This window comes from Sinohyriopsis cumingii, chromosome 15 (assembly GCF_028554795.1).
Source record: "Sinohyriopsis cumingii isolate HCF-2022 chromosome 15, ASM2855479v2, whole genome shotgun sequence".
NCBI classification, from domain to species: domain Eukaryota; kingdom Metazoa; phylum Mollusca; class Bivalvia; order Unionida; family Unionidae; genus Sinohyriopsis; species Sinohyriopsis cumingii.
Genome location: NC_142975.1, coordinates 120508785 through 120529016, shown reverse-complemented (window position 1 = coordinate 120529016; position 20232 = coordinate 120508785). Strand labels below are relative to the sequence as shown.

Sequence of the window (20232 nt, the reverse complement as noted above, 5' to 3'; positions counted from 1 at the left end):
ATATATATATACCATAATCCATATATACCATAATCCTGGGGGGAAAAAAGTGCTATGAAGCAAATCTATTATATCTTAATTGCAAAATCTGACACAACTTTTAACACTGAATATTAAATTGACATCACTGCTATTCTTGCTATAAAAAAATGAATGAACTTTGTCTGCCTGTAAAACCATTCTGTAATTAACATCAGTATAACAAATTGGTGGACATATGTAGCTATACCTATTTATAATCAATCTGATTTAAAATAACAAATCTATTCATAAAAAGATTTGTGCTATATATGATGTTCCACATTACATAATTATTCCCATTTTTAATGAACTCCTGTTTTAAATCATTCTAAGTGGTTCATTATAGGTTAAGGTAAAAGTAAACTTTACATGAAATCCTGTTTTAAACCATTCTAAGATGTTCATTACAGAGTAAGGTAAAAGTAAACTTACCATGAAATCCTGTTTTAAACCATTCTAAGATGTTCATTACAGAGTAAGGTAAAAGTAAACTTACCATGAAATCCTGTTTTAAACCATTCTAAGATGTTCATTACAGAGTAAGGTAAAAGTAAACTTAACATGAAATCCTGTTTTAAACCATTCCATGTGGTTCATTATAAAGTAAGGTAAAAGTAAACTTACCATGAAATCCTGTTTTAAACCATTCTCAGTGGTTCATTATAGAGTAAGGTAAAAGTAAACTTAACAAAACACTCAAAATAATTGAATTAAAAAAGATATCTACTAGTAAAAATCAGATCTAACAGTAAAAAAAATTAAGTTTCACGTTCTGATAACTTTTGCAATTCCCAGACCACCTTTTCTTAGTAACATCCGAAACAATGATATATTTTGTGTTAGAAAGTGTTATCATTGAAAACAACGTTCTGAATTAAATTTTTCACTTTTAAGAATGTGAATGCTATATGATATGATTGGTGAACTGAAAAGGTTATTGGAACAATACCTCATCTTGGTGACTGTCAGATGTCTGTTCTGTTGGAAATCTTGATTTTAATTAGACCAACCCTCAGCTATAAATTATTTGATACAATGAACCCCATGTGACCCCTGTAGACATTGCTTATATATAGAGAGAATAGTTTATTATAACTGCTATACTGTAGAATCCTCTGATGATAGAAGCAACAATTTTCCAATGCAGAGGATGAACAAGTAAAGGTGGTACCATTCTAATTTTCTCAACACTAATGCATCCCTATGATCATACCCATCATCAGCAGCAACAGCCAGTCAGCTGGGGAGAGAGGTGTGAGATGCATTCCAGCTAGGTGTTAGTGGAATGCATCAAATTCCAAACAGGATGATGCACTAGTTTCTAGAAACATCATTACATCATCAGGCAAAAACGAGAAGTATGCAATTAGGTCAGGGGATTCCCCAGTGCAATGGGCTAAAAGTAGCATCATCAGCTGTCTGTGGAAAAGCCTGTACAATTATTACACAAGAATTATCACATAGCTAGATACTGCAGTCCTGATTCATACTCATCAATATGATTCATTTCATACCATCAGTAAAATATATGCAATCAAACTCAAAATCTCAGAAGAGAAAATTCAATTCACAGTGTAAAGATATCAGCCATACTCCATACTCTTACAACTTTCTGACCAAGAAACAAGCTCAACCTAAACCCCTCAAAATCTGATACAAAATTAAGGGTGTATCTATGTCATAAAATTTGCCAGCTTGATGTCATAAAAAGACTGTCTCAGTTTCTTGGTCAAAATTGTTTTGATAATGCCAGGCATGGAATATCAGACAAAGTGGAGAAGAAACAAGAGACACAAGTGGATATCATAACATTTCCCTAGCTTAAATAACTGAAATTAACAGTTCACTTTCTTTTCTGTGTGGACATAAGTAGCATAATAAAAACAAAACTGTATTTAAACTATTTCCTAAACTTTATATGATGTTGATTTCATCTGAAAAGAATTCTTTCCAAAAATAACAAGGTAATTAATAATTAATATGCATAGTTTCTTTCTCATAATCAAACTAAACAAAGATGCATTAAGTTTTCTGTATCCTGATTTTGCATGACACCTAATAAAACTTTTTGTTTGATTGGTATTATAAAGTAAACTGTGTCTATATGTTATACTCAATACAAAAGTGTCCATTATGGACAGATGTCCTTTAAATAGAAAAAGATGGTTTTACTGTTAGAAAATTCAAAATAAACCTCTAGATTGGAGAGGTATTCCTATTAATACTGACCTTGTGTAAAAGTTCTTTTCTTCACCAAACATGCATCATACAAGAATGCCTATAAAGAAAGAAAAAAATACATGTACGAGACACTCGTGTACTGAACATGCTCTTCAAACTTCAATGGAATCTTGCCCCTAATGCATGTTGCAAATGACGGCTGACAATTATTAGTGCAGCCATAACACGAAATACTTATCACACACACACACAGCAGAGCAGACAGGAGAAGAGAAGAGAAGAGAGAGAGAGAGAGAGAGAGAGAGAGAGAGAGAGAGAGAGAGAGAGAGAACTTTGTATTAAGGTTGGTTAAATCAACTGAAATCTTTCAAGTCTTTGTGTCTTGCCTATACTTGTCTCTTACTCCCTTAGACTTGTATCTTACTCCCCATGACTTTATCTTACACACCAAGATTTTGTATCCTGCCTAGACTTGTCTCTTGCTCACCAAGACTTAAGTGTCTTACTCCCTTAGACTTTTATCTTACTCCCCATGACTTTGTCTTACTCACCTAGATTTGTATTTTACTCCCCTAGACTTTGTCTTACTCACCTAGATTTGTATCTTGCTCACCTAGGCTTGTGTCTTAAACCCCTAGACTTGTGTCTTAATCCCCTGGACTTGTGTCTTAATCCCCTAGACTTGTGTCTTAAACCCCTGGACTTGTGTCTTAATCCCCTAGACTTGTGTCTTAATCCCCTAGACTTGTGTCTTAATCCCCTGGACTTATATCTTAATCCCCTGGACTTGTGTCTTAATCCCCTGGACTTGTGTCTTAATCTCCTAGACTTGTGTACATAGCAATAGCAGGTGTTATCTTATCTTACACAAAGATCCAAATTCCTGGTAATTCAACTATTTCATTAAACAGTTGTAAAATCTCAAATTTCCCAAAGATCTATGTCCTGACGAGTGTGATTATGCAAGTCTACATTGCGGCCTATGAAAGATGCACTTATTGTTTTTGTATAAATAAATAACAAAAAGTGCTTCTTATATAAATCTTTTGAAAAATAACATTGAGTACCCAAGTATGTACCAAAATCAATGCTGTTTTACAGTCAGACACAGATCTAAGGCATCCCTGCTTGTTTCCTATTGCACCGGTTCTAAAATTAGTGTAGGCAAGTAGGCTTTTTTATTATAAATATTCTATATATTACATATATTATATATCAGTACATATATTGTGCTAGGTACTTCAAGTACAGGAGAAAAAAATAGCTTTTTTCTTAATTTATTTTTACTCTGTGGGAAAAAGTGCTAGGGTCAGCAACGAACCACAATACCAGCATTACGAGGGGCTGTGATTTATACTGCAGTGTTTTGAAATGAATAACCACTTTTATTTCTGTTACAATCATGTGTGTAATTCATTTGGCAATTTTTTCCTATATTTTTCCTACATTTAAAACATATAGTGAAATATCACACCTGAAATCTTGCAATTTACACATCAGATGAACACAGTTAAACAAGCTCTGTACAGGAGTGAAACCAATCCTACAAATTGTGAAATAAATAGGTCACAAAGCAATTAACAAAACGCATGGTGATTGTCATAAATAAAATAGTCTCATCACATGACACTACTGAAAAGGCTGCCTGATTTGTTGTTCAATAGCGGTGCAATTGAGACACTGATGTTGTTGTTTAACAGCGGTGTAATTGAGACATCGAGACATCGATGTATAATACATGACTCTAATTCTCCATTCAAGTACAAAATCATGATTAAATGTAGGCTTCTGGGACAGCTCAAATGACTCCTAAATACTCTCCATATTTTTGGAACCAATGACATTTATAGAGCTTAAAAGTATCAACCTTAAAATATTATGTATCGTATATACTTGCTTACAAGTCCAGTCAAACTGCAAACAACAAAAGATCCTGATCTGACATAACACAATGCGCCTGCAGACCAGGGTCTGTTATTTTTTCTACTGATTACTCATAAGAAACTGCACAGACCCAGTTCTACGGGTGTGTTATACAATGGCAGATCTGGGTCTGTACAGTTTGTAGTTGGACTTGACTTATAAGCGAGTACATATGGTAACTTTCATGATCCTCTTGGGCTCTTCCACCAGCAGGTTTAATTTCAGTGACTGATATGTTTCCCATATATCCTTGCTTACAAGATTGGCCCAATGGCAAACAATATAGATCCTGATATGCCACTGCATAATGCACCAGTAGGTCAGGGTCTATGTTATTTGTTCTACAGATTACTCCTAACAAACTGCATAGACCCAGATCTTCTGGCGCATTATGTGATAGCAGATCTACAGCTGTCCTCATTTTTTTTCAAAGATATCTGGCTAATGATTCAGACATCAGAGCAGTGTGGGTGGATGTCATCCAATAATGACAGGTAAATATTACTTAATTAAAATTAGTTTTACTCCCCAAAAAACTGCCTTGGCATCTGATGTCAGTAATACACTACCTGTCCTAAGATTAAGCTGAATCTATCATTTTTGGTTTAACACCATATCTAAATAGGCTATATATATATATATATATATATATATATATATATATATATATATATATATCAATATCAGCCAATATAAGTGATGGAAGAAGAACCTGGGAAACCCAAGGAAGAACTACCAACCCACAGCAGCTTGGCAGCTTTCTTACATATGTACAATGGCTGAACCTGAAACTCAAACCGTTCGGGCAGAGATGAGATGGCAGTGATCAGTATAGGCAAGCGCTTTAGACCACTTGGCCACCCAGGACTCCTGAATATGTCAATAAGAAGGGTGGCAGACTGGAAAGGAGTAAAATATGGAAAAATACTCACCTTGTAGCCTCAACACTCAACTGCTGTTTTACAGCAGTAGTCTGAATCGCTGATTGTACAACAAATATACTGTGGCTCTGATTGACTAATGACAGAAGGAGATGGCTGTGTGTGACTGCCAAAACACAGCCTTCATAATATCATAAAAATGAGTGCTTACGGTATGAGATAGTTCTTACTTCCTATGCTATTACCCTCGCGCATGAGGTTTCTTTCTGTTAGAAAGCCACAAGTTCTCTTTGTGGTGAGCAAAACCCACCCATTGATAGTGGATGCTGAAAGATCAGTTGAACAACTAAGGGGGAGAAAAAAGAAAATTTTCTTAACATTACTTCTCCCATTAGCAACTGTTAAATAATTTTGACTCTTTCAACATTATGAACATTTAATCACATGTTTGAGACGTGTCATGTATGCCAAAATGGTGGGATGTTGTCGAAGTTATTTGTACAAATCCAAGTTTTTGAAAAATTTCAAAGGAAACAAAGATAAAATGTCATTTTTGTATAGTTATATAAAAGCTTATGTTAGTGTGTTAAGAAAAATCATCCTAGGTTTTTCAAGACAAAAAGTGCTTTCTACTTGAATTTTACACAATTTTTCAAATCAACTAAATATTTTTTCATTTGTTCAAACCCATTGTGTTTTATGTTTACTGACCCTCTCTGATAAATATCTTGACCTAGCAATGGCATCCCACTCGATGTTTCCATACCTATTGTAACAATAGTGTAGCTAGTAAACTGCAGTCTTCAATACCTGCCATTTTTATCAACAGCTCTCAAATCTTTTATAGGGTGTCAGCTATAGTGTAATCATCCTGCTTTAGTTACAGTTTTAGACGGCAACTATACAACACTAAGAACGCACACAGCAATCAAATTTAAGGTACTGATAGTTTAATATTCAGGGTGAGGCCCCAAGTGGCTGAGTGGTCTAAAGCGATCACTGTTCCGGATCATTGCCATATCACCTCTGCCTGCGTGGGTTTGAGTCCAAGGCTCGGCTAGCGTGGGTATGTGGGAAAGCCTGCCAGTAGCTTCTCGTGGGTCGGTGGTTCTTCCCTGGGTTTTCCAGGGTTCTTCCTCCACCAGTTATACTGGCCGCCATGAATAGCCTATCTTGTGCTGAAAAATGGCATTAAACCCTAGAACAACAACAATATTTAGGGTTGGTTGCAATTTTCTTATGAGCCGAAATATTTCCTTTTCTTTTATCTCAATTAACTTTTTTCCAACAATATAATGGACAGAATATGGTGTTATCTTGCTAAAATTGTGAACTAGATATCTTTTCCCCAATTATTTGAAGATCTTGTGTGTGCTTGAGGAATCCACCAAAAGGGTAGGAATGTGAAAGTGAATCATCGATCCCAGTTCAGGCTGAATTAAGATGTCCTCTGCCCAGTCAGCCTGGTCTGGAACTAGGGAAATGGGAGCTCGTTCGTTGAGTTTTGTTGCAAACAAGTCTACTAGAGGTTCTGCCCCTAGAATGAACAGAGATTCTGCAAGTGCTTGATGTAGTGACCATTCTGTAAGGAACTACCTTGTCTGTTATATAAAGATAATGTCAGCAAGGATGTTTTTATTTCCTGTAATTGGATGAATTCTATGCGCCTGACTCTGCCTAGCACAGAAGGTTCCAGACTTCCATGCAGAGGAGAAGTATGAATTCCACATCATCTGACGTATGCAAGCACTGAAGTGTTGTCCATGACAAAGATGCAATGCCCTCTGACATTATCTATTGCACCCTTTTACTGGCGAAGAACATGATTCTTCATTTTAAATTGTTAATGTGTAGGAGACTATCATCCTGTGACCAATGCTATGTAGAAGTCCCCCAAACTGAATCTGACACAATAGCGGGAAGTTTCATGATTAACATTTCAAGCCCAATGAACATTCAAACTGTGTATGCCCAAACTAAATTTCACTGACCCAAACTAAATTTAACTGACTGAAGAAGAAAAAAAAAATCAAAATATTAAGCTAACCATATTATTTATTCATAATAACCTTAGGCTGATTTGAATCAAGTGCAAATAGTGTTAAAAATAAGAAAAGCATTATATTTTTCTTCTTTTTTATTTCTTCTTACATGAATATGTCATTGAATTAACATGTTCTTCTGACATCTCCATTTCATAATCAAAATCTTCAACACTTTCAGAACTGTTAACACCTGACTCATGATTCAAAATTACTTAATTCTGGTTCTGTTGATTTAGAAGTCTCAGCCTATACAAAACACATTTGAATTTTGTTTACCCATGATGCACCATCAGCTTTAAATCCTGCTTCTAGGATCTCTTTCACAATGGTCTCAAAGTACAGAAGGAATCTATCTGAATGACTTGCAGTACTAATGGTATGGAAAAATGGGAACCAGTCTGGAAATGGCTGAAGATAAAGTAGAGCATATATGGGTTTGGCTGGCCAGGATTGGTTGATAATGAACGTCAATTTGTAGAATAATGAATCTTTTGAGAGTTTATCCTAGTTGTATCTGAACAAATAAAGATGTTTTATTGATGAAATTTCAGCCCTTTAATTACTGAAATTAGCACCTGACCTTTTGGTGCAGATTTGAATACACATGTTCCAAACTCAAATACATCAAGTAAATGCGATTGAACATATGGTTTTCTCTTCACAGAAGCTGTCATCAAGGATATGTCTATACTGATAAATACAAGTTTAAGCAAGAGCACTCATAAATTTAAAGTTACTGAATTTTCATTTTTACCCTGGCTGCATGTTCTAACATACATTTTCTCAAAATCATTACCAGCAAATTCAGTTGTGCCATCAGTTGGCGAACTGCAAAAATGTGGATGTCTCCAACATTTTTACTACTATAGTTTGTCTGACAGTAATGACTATGGCAATTACAAATGTGGCTGCAATTACAAATGTGGCTACTGCCATGTCATTCATGTAATCTGAACCAACTTCCAGGCACTGTGCTTTGTCTACTGCCATGTTATTCATGTAGTCTGAAGAAACTTCCAGGCACTATACTTTGTTTATTGAAATGCCATTCATGTAGTCTGAACCAACTTCCAGGCACTTACTTTGTCTACTGCCATGTCATTCGTGTAGTCTGAACCAACTTCCAGGAGGGGCCCCGAGTGGCCGAGTGGTCTAAAGCACTCACCGTCCCAGATCACTGCCATCTCACCTCTGTCTGCGTGGGTTCGAGTCCAAGGCTCGGCTAGCGTGGGTACGTGGGAAAGCCTGCCAGTAGCTTCTCGTGGGTTGGTGGTCATCCCTGGGTTTTCCAGGGTTCTTCCTCCACCAGTTATACTGGCCGCCATGTATAGCCTATCTTGTGCTGAAAAATGTCGTTAAACCCTAGAACAACAACAACCAACTTCCAGGCACTATGTTTTGTCTACTGCCATGTCATTCATTTAGTCTGAACCAATTTCCAGGCATTATGCTATGTCTAAACAACATATGGTTCTACAGAGGTTCACAGTCAGATGATATTTTGCCAGGGTATTTGCAGTTCTTAATTTTATAACCAGTATTTTTATATCCTGCTTGCTTTAACTTAATTAAACACTGAGCTGCTGCATTAGTTGCCTCTGGTTTCGATACAACTTTTAAAACCGAACACTTATATACATGTTATAAGAAGCCATGTGAGTTTTGATGGTATCAAATTTGACGTTTGTTCCTTTGACAAGTAGTAGGTGTTGATCGACAACTGTATTTGTTTTAAACGAAGAACAGAGCATGACCTTTTTTCCTGAGTCTTAACTCAGCCATTCAAATTCCTTCAATCATCTGGGTTGAAAGCAACTCTGTTGCAATGTTTGTTCATATAATTGTTTAGCTTGCCAAGATTGTGATTCATCCGGCATGGACACGGACCTTTTGCCAAGTCTGGCACCCTCAAAATGTTGTAGACATGTCATTCAATGGTAATTAATTAAACTGCCAAAAACATAATTCATGCCCCGTGCTCTACTTTATTATACTTTTTTAGAACAGGTATTTTGCTATATTTTTAAGATACTTCAAACAGCTAAATAAATTTGCCCTTTCTCCTCCAAGGGAAAATAATTATTTTTAAGCTTAATAAACTTTTATTTAATTCATCAGAACACCTTTATGTTTTTCAAATTGTTATTGGAAATGTTATATGTATTTTCAAATTGTTACTGGAAATGTTGTATTTATCCACAAAATAAAGATCTTGCATTTACACTTACTTCAGCAATCTTTTTTCCTTTTTTATTTTAGCATTTTTCTTCATGGATTTATTTTTATGTCAATGTGTCTGCCAAAGCATGCCAGTATGATTTCTTTCAAATCCAAACACAACCTATGTCATAATGACAGAACAAGATGTATTAACCATTATATATACAAAACAAGATTAACTAAGTGTGTGTGTATATATATCTATAAGAGTACAAATTATACGGCAAATGACAATCTTTCAAGTGAACTGGATCCAGCAAGGGATCACATGTATCAGGGATTAAGATAAATGGAATAAACTCACAACAAACAGTGTGACTAGTTAGATATTAGTTTCGCACTGTTCACTGTCAGTTTTTTGAATTTATATATTGTTATCACCAAATTTTCTGTGCATAAATACAACATTACGCAAGCATATACAAGTAAATGCCATGTGTAGATGTGAAGCATACCCACTGAGACTCTTATCTTTTCTTCACCATTGATAACCAATCTGATGTTGATGTACGTAAAGTCCATGTGTTGTCATTTGACTGCCTATACATTTTCAGCAAATTTTTTAAGCACAGACAATTCTAACTTGACCAGAATTTTAAGTTATTCTTGCACATACTCTCATATAAACAAAATTCTCAGAATATCAAGCTCTTTAAAACTTGAACTTATACTTTGAAAGTTCAAAAGCAAACACTTTTGAGGCACTATCACACAGATGTTACTGGTGTTACTCAGCACAAAGACAAGATGTGATTTGCTGCCACCTATGGTTAACCTGACATGACTGCAAGAAACTGGTGCTGACCTTAGCAACAATTCAACCACAGACAGCACATGGTTGTTTTTATGATACTGCTAGTATCTGTTTTTGGGGTGCCCCAATGAGTTGGGTTACATGCATAAAAGAAGAAAGTTAGTGCCTGCTTGTTGGGACCATTTTCAAATGCAATTGAGAAACATATGACCCTGACTCAAGGTAAAGGATGAATGTGTACACCACACAATGAATGGTCTTTGCTGCCTAATAGTTCATCCAGAGTATACAAAATTCATCATTGGGTTTAGGAAATGTACACAAATGATAAATCTTTAACTAAATTTAATGCAAATTTTCTATAACTGTGACTTTGACCCAAGATGAAATGGGCCGTAGGCACGAAAGAGAATGAAATATATTAAATTCATAATGACTCATCCCAGCAACAAACAAAAAGCATCAAGTTAAACAATTCTAACATGCCACAATTTGTACTCAAAATTCGACTTGTATAAAATGTAACAATGTTCCAATTTATCTTGTATTTTCAATAGATTTTCAATGTTATGGTTAGTCAAATTGCAGCAAATGGACTATAGTCCTTATACCACATTGGCAGTCAAATTGCAGCAAATGGACTATAGTCCTTATACCACATTGGCAGTCAAATTGCAGCAAATGGACTATAGTCCTTATACCACATTGGCAGTCAAATTGCAGCAAATGGACTATAGTCCTTATACCACATTGGCAGTCAAATTGCAGCAAATGGACTATAGTCCTTATACCACATTGGCAGTCAAATTGCAGCAAATGGACTATAGTCCTTATACCACATTGGCAGGTTATTCATTCTCTGTAGCAGGTATCTCTATCATTTGAAAGACTGCACAATAATTATCATTATTATTATTATTATTATTATTGTAATATTCCTTTGTTCAAGATGATCAAGTCCAAATCCAGTCATTGTTTTTCTTGTATTGCCCTTATGAATCTCACAACCTTTATTAAAGATTAGCATATTTTTCAAGTTATTTCATGTGCACAAACACAATTTTAATACCATAGCTTCAGCAGGTAGGTGGGATAAATTCAAATATACTGCACGAGGCTCATCTGTCTGATTGAAATTCAGCATGGAAGGTGGGATAAATTCAAATATACTGCACGAGGCACATCTGTCTGATTGAAATTCAGCATGGAAGGTGGGATAAATTCAAATATACTGCACGAGGCATATCTGTCTGATTGAAATTCAGCATGGAAGGTGGGATAAATTTGAATATATTGCATGAGGCACATCAGTGTAATTGAAATTCAGCGTGGTAGGTGGGGTTATCTGTGCAATTGAAATAGAGCATGGTAGGTTGGATAACTTCAAATAAACTGCATGAGGCACAACTGTGTGACTGAAATTCAGCGGCCAAGAAGGAGTTTTAAGTCAAGAAAACAATGAAAGTTATTAGAAACTTTACCCCTACAAAATGATCACGAATAATTCATGAACTGGCAAGAACTGTTCTTGAATAGTTCATGAACCATTCAAGAAAGTTTATTAAAAGGTTAATGAACTATTCACGAATGTGCATGAACTGAAAATGGACAGTTCATGAATTTATAATTTATGAACTGTTCATGAACCAAAACTTCACAAACGGATCTTTAACAGTTCATGAAATATTCATGAACTGAATGCATGAACAGTTCATAAAGTTCACAAATTGGGTCATCATCATTCATGAACAAGTGCATGAACATATTCATGAACCATGATGAACAAAGTTTCTCATGAATGATTCACTACTTCACGAACAGTTCCTATATAAAAAAAAATGACAAACTCACAAATACCTAATTCATCCTGAATCTTAAAATAACCTTAGATGTCGGGGTTTTAAAGTGGTATAAAATCCAACATATTATCTTAAATACTATTTATTTTCAGATAAATTTCTAATATGCAACAAATAACATGTAAACTGCCAAGCAATAAACTTCTTGTACTCACGAATTTGTTTTCATAGGGGTAAAGTTTATTCTGACAACTTAAGTTACATAATGTAAGAAAACCTCTTCACTTGAGATTGTGTTTCCTTCCATGTTCCTTTTTATCAACTCATGACAAGTTAAAAGAAAGTTTACTGGCCAAGTACATTTTCCTGTTACTTGTCCAAAATTTACTGGTAATAACAAATGAGGGATCTTGCAAGCCCTGTTAATGTTAACAAAAAGCGTCTGAAAATAAGGCTAGTCCAGATTAATGTATGCCTGTGAATGGAATACATTTAAATACATTAAATGTACATTGCACTCTGTTTGTTGCAACATAAGTCTGACAATGTAATACATTACTGTTTACTAACAAGATAAGTATATAATTATGTCACACAGTACAAAATATTTAAGTTTGGTACACTTCCTTACAAGATTAAATCAAGGTCAACCAAGTGTATAAATTTCATGAAACTTCATGTACATGTAATTACTCTTAACACCTGAAAAGTGAAAGAGGGCATGTGAGGTACCATACTTAGATTGTAAGAGTGGATGAGCCACTGAGGGATTTTGAGTGGGGTGAGTTGCTGGGGATGGTGGTGGACATGAGGCAGTGTTAGTGTTCTTAAACTCAATTACTAGAAAGCTGGCCATTGTAAGAAAAACAAACATACACTTTCTCAACTTTCAACTCATGTCAGTGCCTTAGATGGCCAAATGATCTAAGGTGCTGGCATTTAAGATCACCGATATTTCACCTCCATCCATGTGGGATGGAGTCTTGGCTGGGCCAATGTGGGTATATGAGAAAGCTTGCCAGGAGCTTCAGTGGTTCATCACAGGATTTTCCCAGGTTCTTCCTGGCCGTCATGTATAGCTTGTTAAGTGCTTAAAAAATGGTGTGACACCCATGAAACCAAACCAAACTGAATCCCTATATAAAAAAACCTTGATCTGCTATTCATTGAAGATGCACTGTATAAAGACAATACAATATACACTACCCCCAAACATGTAATCCTACTCAAAAATCCCTGCTATACAATTTATTTTAATCTAAATTAAACTTTGCATGCATGACATTGAAGATGTGCATCAAGATTCAACAAAATTATGTGTAGGCGTATAATGCATGCCATTGTTACTACACTGAAGTTCATACAGGTAGGAATGTATGCAAATTATTTTTCTTCTCCACTCCAAAAACTCCAAGAAAACTATTAACAGTCAAACCTGTCTTTGGTGACCCCCTAAGGGCATTTAGTAAGGAAAATTATCTCATACCCATCCTAATCAGAGGTTTATTTCTACAATAATTTGATTTATAGAGAATCGGCTGCTACATTAACAGAGGTGGCCTTTACAGCTGGTTTGACTTATGTACATATTTTGTTCTAGATCAATTTGGGGAATCAAGTTTTGCTGATTTTGGGTTATCAAATTAAAATATATCTAGAAAGTATGAATACATCTGATGATCCAGATCAGATGGTTATAAAAAGAACAGACAAATGTACACATAATTACTTTCTTGCATATAGGTGAATCCGAAAAATCAGTTTCAATATACACATCATTAAATTCAATTTGACAGCACTGCTTTACTCAAATCATTACTTGAGGTACAGTACCTAATAGTAAATTACTATCCAACACATTTCTGTTTAGTGTTTCAAACACTGGCTTTTAGAAAATTGTTCTGAATTTTATGTGAAGTTACTAAAATACAAAACCATATTTACCTGTCCCACTGTCAGTATTGACTGACAAGGTAAAAATCCTCATGTAGAATACCAATATTGTGCGGATTGTAATTATTGTATTGACTAGACTGGTTGCGTGTTTACAGCTCCCCATCAGGTAATACATTATTTGGACGAGTGGCTATAATCAGTACCTGTATAATCGAACCAGTCTTTGGTGAGTGTCGTCAAAGTTTTACACATGAGTAATCATGACTAGAACAGTACATTATGTGTCAAAAAAAACACCATATCATCAAATTTTCCACATTGTTCCTTACAAATAAGATTAGGTTGTGAACAAATTTCACAACTCAGAGCTTCTAATTATGGTACAGTCTAAAATACGTCAAGAAAATGTAACAGAATATTATGTTGCCATTTATGCTAGGCCGGTAGCGATATTCTCTATTATTCACCTGTATCTTGTATATATGGTGCCTTGATAAGGAAGGTCTTGTTGAGTGTCAAACATTTAAAAGTGCCCCAGTATGAAGCTATTTACATAGCATCGAATATGTTCCAAGAGGGAGGGCTACAGCACATTATACCCATTGTCATAAGTAAGGACACCAAGGTTATATTAATATAAACACCAGACTCAAAATGCTAAATAAAGTAGATACACACATATAGACTAATAAACAGAGTTCAGTAAAAATATTGTATGATCATGGTACTTGATGTAACATGCCTGAATAAGCAAACATCCCTATTTGTAGTCATAAATCACTTTAAAAAATCCATTTGTAGCAACAACTGTCTTGATACCAGCACAATGCATGTGCGGGTGGGTCTGTGTGTGGAGGGGTGAGTGGGTAGGGATAAATGGTCATCAAAACCTCTAATGAACATTACAAGTTTCTCGGAATGTAACCATGCGTGAATCAAGCCATGTTGCTTTTAATTCTGGCTTAATCAACAAGTCTTCAAGAACGGATTTTACACTATTTCTTAAAGTGCAACCATTGATGGTAAGAATACACCTCCAAAATGGAAAGCTCTCAACCTGGGATTTGGAATATCTACTGGCTCTTCCTAGACATTTGTTGTAGAAAATGAACGGGGGGAGGGGGGTCAGATATTTGTAAAATTGAATTTAAAAACACTCAAAGAAGCTTTAAAATGATGATAAACTCATTTAATATAAAATAAAATGTCATTTTAGGTTCCAGATTATCTGTTGTACTAGTCTTATCCTTCCAAACTTCAAGATTTTCTCTCAAATTATCTATTTATAAAAAATTATTTTTGCTTTCTGCCTTTCAGAACACTATGCTATACAATTTCACCCACTGACATTTTATTCCACTGTACTGCTTTTAAAAATTAATTATTAATTGACAACAATCCAACTTCCTACCTCGAAAATACATAACATATAATTAACAGGCATCTTCTATTATGTACATACACACAATGGGGACATTGTTTACAATATTATCGCTAAGTGTTTATCATTAGGAGCTTTCACCTCATGAAATTGACTCACACAAGTTTAAGCTCACCTGTGTTGATATTATCTGAAATATGGTATAACGCCACAAAGAACATCAGAACATACAAATAAATTGTACAAATTTTGGAACTTGAGACTAGATAACCAAATGAAAAATTGCTTAGGGAGAAAGTGTGTGTGATTAGGATTTTTAACGTAGCTTTAACAATTTTTCAGTCATATCGCTATGATGTCAGCAGTGTGACAGTTTATAGTGATGACTAGCACTGGGGCATCATGCCAGAGACTTGTAGCATGATGTCACACCCAGTCACATTATCCTGAAACCAGGCCGACCAGGCCTAACACTAACCTCTGCTGAACACCAAGCTAGGCAGCTGGTAGTAACATTTCTTTAAGTCTTTGGTATGACTTGGATGGGGATTGAACCCATGACCTCCTGCTTCCAAGACGGACGCTCTAACCACTAGGCGACCGGAGTGGTCTTAGGGAGAAAGCTTGGTCCAACAAAACATCATTTTGTGAACTGAATTAACAAGGTGATATAATAATCTTACACAAAACTACCTACTGTCAAGAAATGAATTTCATCAATTTGTTTCTGATTCCATCTGACAGAGATTGATTTACAAATCATGAAGAACCCATCCATCTGACAGTCGATACCAGCTATCCAGAATTTTTCAACATCTCTTTAACCTACTGCTCCATTGTGCCACTCTGTACAGTCAAACCCATTACAGTGACTACCTGCATAACTATGACCACCTGTGTAAAGGGATCAATTTCTATTGGTCCCATGATTCACACATAAGCTGGAGTTAGCAGTGATGGGTACATCATACATAGAGCTACCCCCATAATATGTTTGGCATGGTCATAGAAGATGCCCCCTACAATACGTTTGGCATGGTCTTAGACAAAAGCTGCTCCCAAAAGTATGTCTGGCATGGCCTAAAACAGTGGAACTTGTATTGAGAAACCAAAATCAGGAGAATGGGCATTCTAGTGTCAAAACTCATCTCAATGATGATATGGAATACTGTAAATTTAACACTGAATGGTGATATGGAATACTGTAAATCTAGCACTGAATGATGATATGGAATACTGTAAATCTAACACTGAATGATGATATGGAATACTGTAAATCTAACACTCAATGATATTATGGAATACTGTACATCTAACACTTGTGTGATGATAAGGAATACTGTAAATCTAACACTCAATGATATGCATTACTGTAAATTTAAGACTGACTGGTGATATGGAATACTGTAAATCTAACACTCAATGATGATACAGAATACTGTAAATCTAACTGTCAGTGATGATACAGAATACTGTAAATCTAACACTCAATGGTGATATGGAATACTGTAAATCTAACACTCAATGATGATATAGAATACTGTAAATCTAACACTCAGTGATCATATGTAATACTGTAAACCTAACACTCAATGATGATATGGAATACTGTACATCTAATACTCAATGATGATATGGAATACTGTATATCTAACAGTCAATGATGATACAGAATACTGTAAATCAAACTAAATTATGATTTCATTAATATAATGGTACATGATACATCTGGCTAAAATGCAACAATTTCCAGTGAAGTTATCCAGCATAAAACAAACTGTTGATGGCCAGACAGACAGTTGGATGGACAAGAGCACCATATGGTTCTGATGACCTTACTGTGTGGGGCCTTAATTAGTACTTATTCATCAACATGTGGTAAGGACTTTTATGTGGGGTCTTAATACATATTCATCTATACATGTATGTAAGGACTTTAGTCCGGAGCCTAAATTAATACATATCCATCTGTATATGTCCATGAGGACAATCTCATAATGCTAATTCAAGATATTTCTGTGTAGTTACTGTACACAGGCTTGAATGATATTAGTAGTAAAATAAGCTACTTGTATATAGATCATTATTCAGCTGATATATATATATATATATATATATATATATATATATATATATATATATATATATATGAAATTTGTGGACATGTAAGGCAAACAAATTAAGTCATAATAAACATTTCTATTTAACATATTATTTCACACCAGTTATTCATCAGGTCTCTGTTTTTCTGTAGTCATTAATTAACACATTTACCTTGATCAAAATTGGGCCAAAAACAGACACCTGATTAATAACTTAATAGTACTTCCCTCTAAAAAGTCACTATTTCAACTCTGTGGAACTGACAGGGTGAAATTACTTTCAATTTGTAAGCTGACAGTAAGGTGTATTTTTAGAGTCTTGCAAGGTCCATTAAATGAATTACATTAGGTAACAAGGCATGGATACTGTACTAAGGTTTCATTTAGTACTCCAAGTATAGTAACACAGACCCATGTTTCTGTATCACTGCACTTACTCAAGCAAAAATTGGATGTCTGAACTACCATATTTACTCTATAAAATATACACCAAACCACAGTGACAGTCCCCACATCTGCCATCATGTAATGTGCTGTTAAATCTGGGTCTAGTCTACTTACTTTGAGTGAAAATTAATACAGTACAAAAAAATCTGGATCCTACATTAAGAATATATTAGAGTGCAAACACGTAACCCCAATAATTTTACTTGCACATCTCGAATATGCCAACTTTCTGGGCAGCAATGTTTTTTTTCCCCTATTTGTATGTATGGGGATAGGGGTGGATGGTACAAATATGGAATACCCATTGAATGTAAATAACAATTAATATTTAATGTCCCATCATGACTATGTGGCCATACACATCCCTGATATGGCCACTGGACAGTCAAAAGAGGACACATTTTGTATCAGGACATTCATATTGCAATCCCTGATAATTGACCACCTGACAGTCAAAAAGGAATGTATTTTGTATCAGGTCAATCATATTGCAATATGTCTCCCATCATAACTATATGCCCAAACACATCCCTGATATGACCATTGGACAGTCAAGAGGGAATACATTTTGTATGCTGTCATTTATATTGTGATACATCTCCCATTATTTCTATTTGGCAACACATATCCCAAATAAATTTGTCCTTAAATCTTCAGCATGTGTATTATAAGGTGGGGATCTCAACATTTTCCAAGTTTTGACCCATGAGCTAAATCCCTGGGGGTTAGTTATGGATGGATCACAGGAGCAACAATGGCATCTGCATATATAAATTTGTCTTTTCATGCCCAGTAATTCTGTTTAAGGTCATAGTATTGCAAATCTCAATTGAAAATTTTTCAGGAGAAAACAATAAACCAGGGGAAAAAATCAGTAGCATATTTGAATTCAACAGTTAGACTATGTACTGCTCTGGTAGCCTAATCGTTAGAGCGTCCACCTCAGATGCAGGAGATCATAGGTTCAATCCCTGACTGAGTCATATCAAAGGCATAAAAATGGTACAAATAGCTGCCTCGCTTGGCACTCAGAATTAAGAGGTTAGTGCTAGGACTGGTCGGCCTGGTGCCAGGATAATGTGACTGGGTGGTGGGTCATGATGCTACATGTCTGCGGCATGATGCCCAAGTGCCATACATCACTACAAACTGCCACACTGCAGGCATCCTAGTGAAATGACTGAACTTTTTTTAAAGCTATGTTGAAAATCTGAAACACACACACATACATGCCCACACACACAGACACAGACACAGTTATAATACGTAAAAGTACCATCTGCACCTCCCCATCCCAACCCCCAATCCTGTTTCAAACCATTGTGCACATTTATAGGTCACCCACAAACACATCCCAATATTTGATGTCTCCATCTTACCACACACACACACACACGCGCGCGTGCGCAAGGATAGGTAAGATAACACAACTGAACTTAACTGGTCTTGTTCAGTAGGGATAAGAAATTTAGGCCAGATCTGGCTGTGATTTGTAAGTTACTTTTAATGTAAGGATATTAGGGCAAATTAAATTCTGTATGGAAAATGCAGTGTTTTCCTTTACCCTCATTTGTGCTTTAGAGACCCCCAAATTTTTAATTTGACCCCCAGTTTTGATACCAAAGTTCATTTTTTACTCAGTCTAACCCCCAGTTTTGACACCAAGGAGATTTTTGACTCTCACTCTTGCACCCCAAGGGGATACAATGGAAAAGGGCATTGTTAGTCAACACTAACAAAGGGCATTGATCTTTGTTAGTTATAACCAGTTAGACAGGTAACACTGATTCTACCTTTAGAAAAGCTTACCTTGTAGTTGTACTAACCACTCAAGCAAAAAGTCTAAGTTACATTAAGGTAATTGTTTGCAATGAACACTGTTAACTGATTTTTTAAAAAATCTTTGTGATTTATTTTAGCAAATTATAAGCTCAGGATTTTATTTTAAAAACTCTGTTGTAGAAACTTTGGAATCAAAAAGACTCATAAAATCTTGCTGTGAAATTAAACTAACCATTCTGTTTTATATGCTTAAGTAAACAGCATGGGAATGTTTGTTTACAGTAACCATGGCAACTCAAGACCAATTTCAGAAGTATGGTGCAGTTGCATGAAGTAATTTGAAGGTCAAAGTCTAAGCCTAACAAAATAAAAATAAAACTGCCTTGTTTTTCTAATGGCATCAAAATTTCAAGATAGGTTGGATCATGTCAAAAAGACTGGTATAATCATGTCAATAAGACTGATATAATCATATCAAAATGATTGGCATGATCATGTCAAAAAGACTGGTATAACCATGTCAAAAAGACTGGTATAATCATGTCAAAATGATTGGCATGATCATGTCAAAATGATTGGCATGATCATGTCAAAATGATTGATATAATCATGTCAAACTGATTGGTATAATCATGTCAAAAAGACTGGTCTAATCATGTCAAAATGATTGGTATGATCATGTCAAAATGATAGGCAAGTTCATGTCACAAACATTGGCAACATCATGTCAAAAACATTGGCAGGTTCATGTAAAAAAGAATACCTAAATACCTGGCAGTGAGTGTTTGTGTGTGGTTTTA

General features: G+C 35.4%; 1 protein-coding gene across 1 annotated transcript in view; it reads right to left on the bottom strand.

Moving 5' to 3' along the window:
- Positions 1 to 20232, bottom strand: part of LOC149782603 (uncharacterized) — a 128660-nt gene that overhangs the window by 54006 nt on the left and 54422 nt on the right. The window contains exon 3 of the mRNA XM_089934080.1: positions 2251 to 2299. The gene's annotated coding sequence lies outside the window, so the exon portion shown is untranslated. The remainder of the gene's footprint in view (positions 1 to 2250; positions 2300 to 20232) is intronic.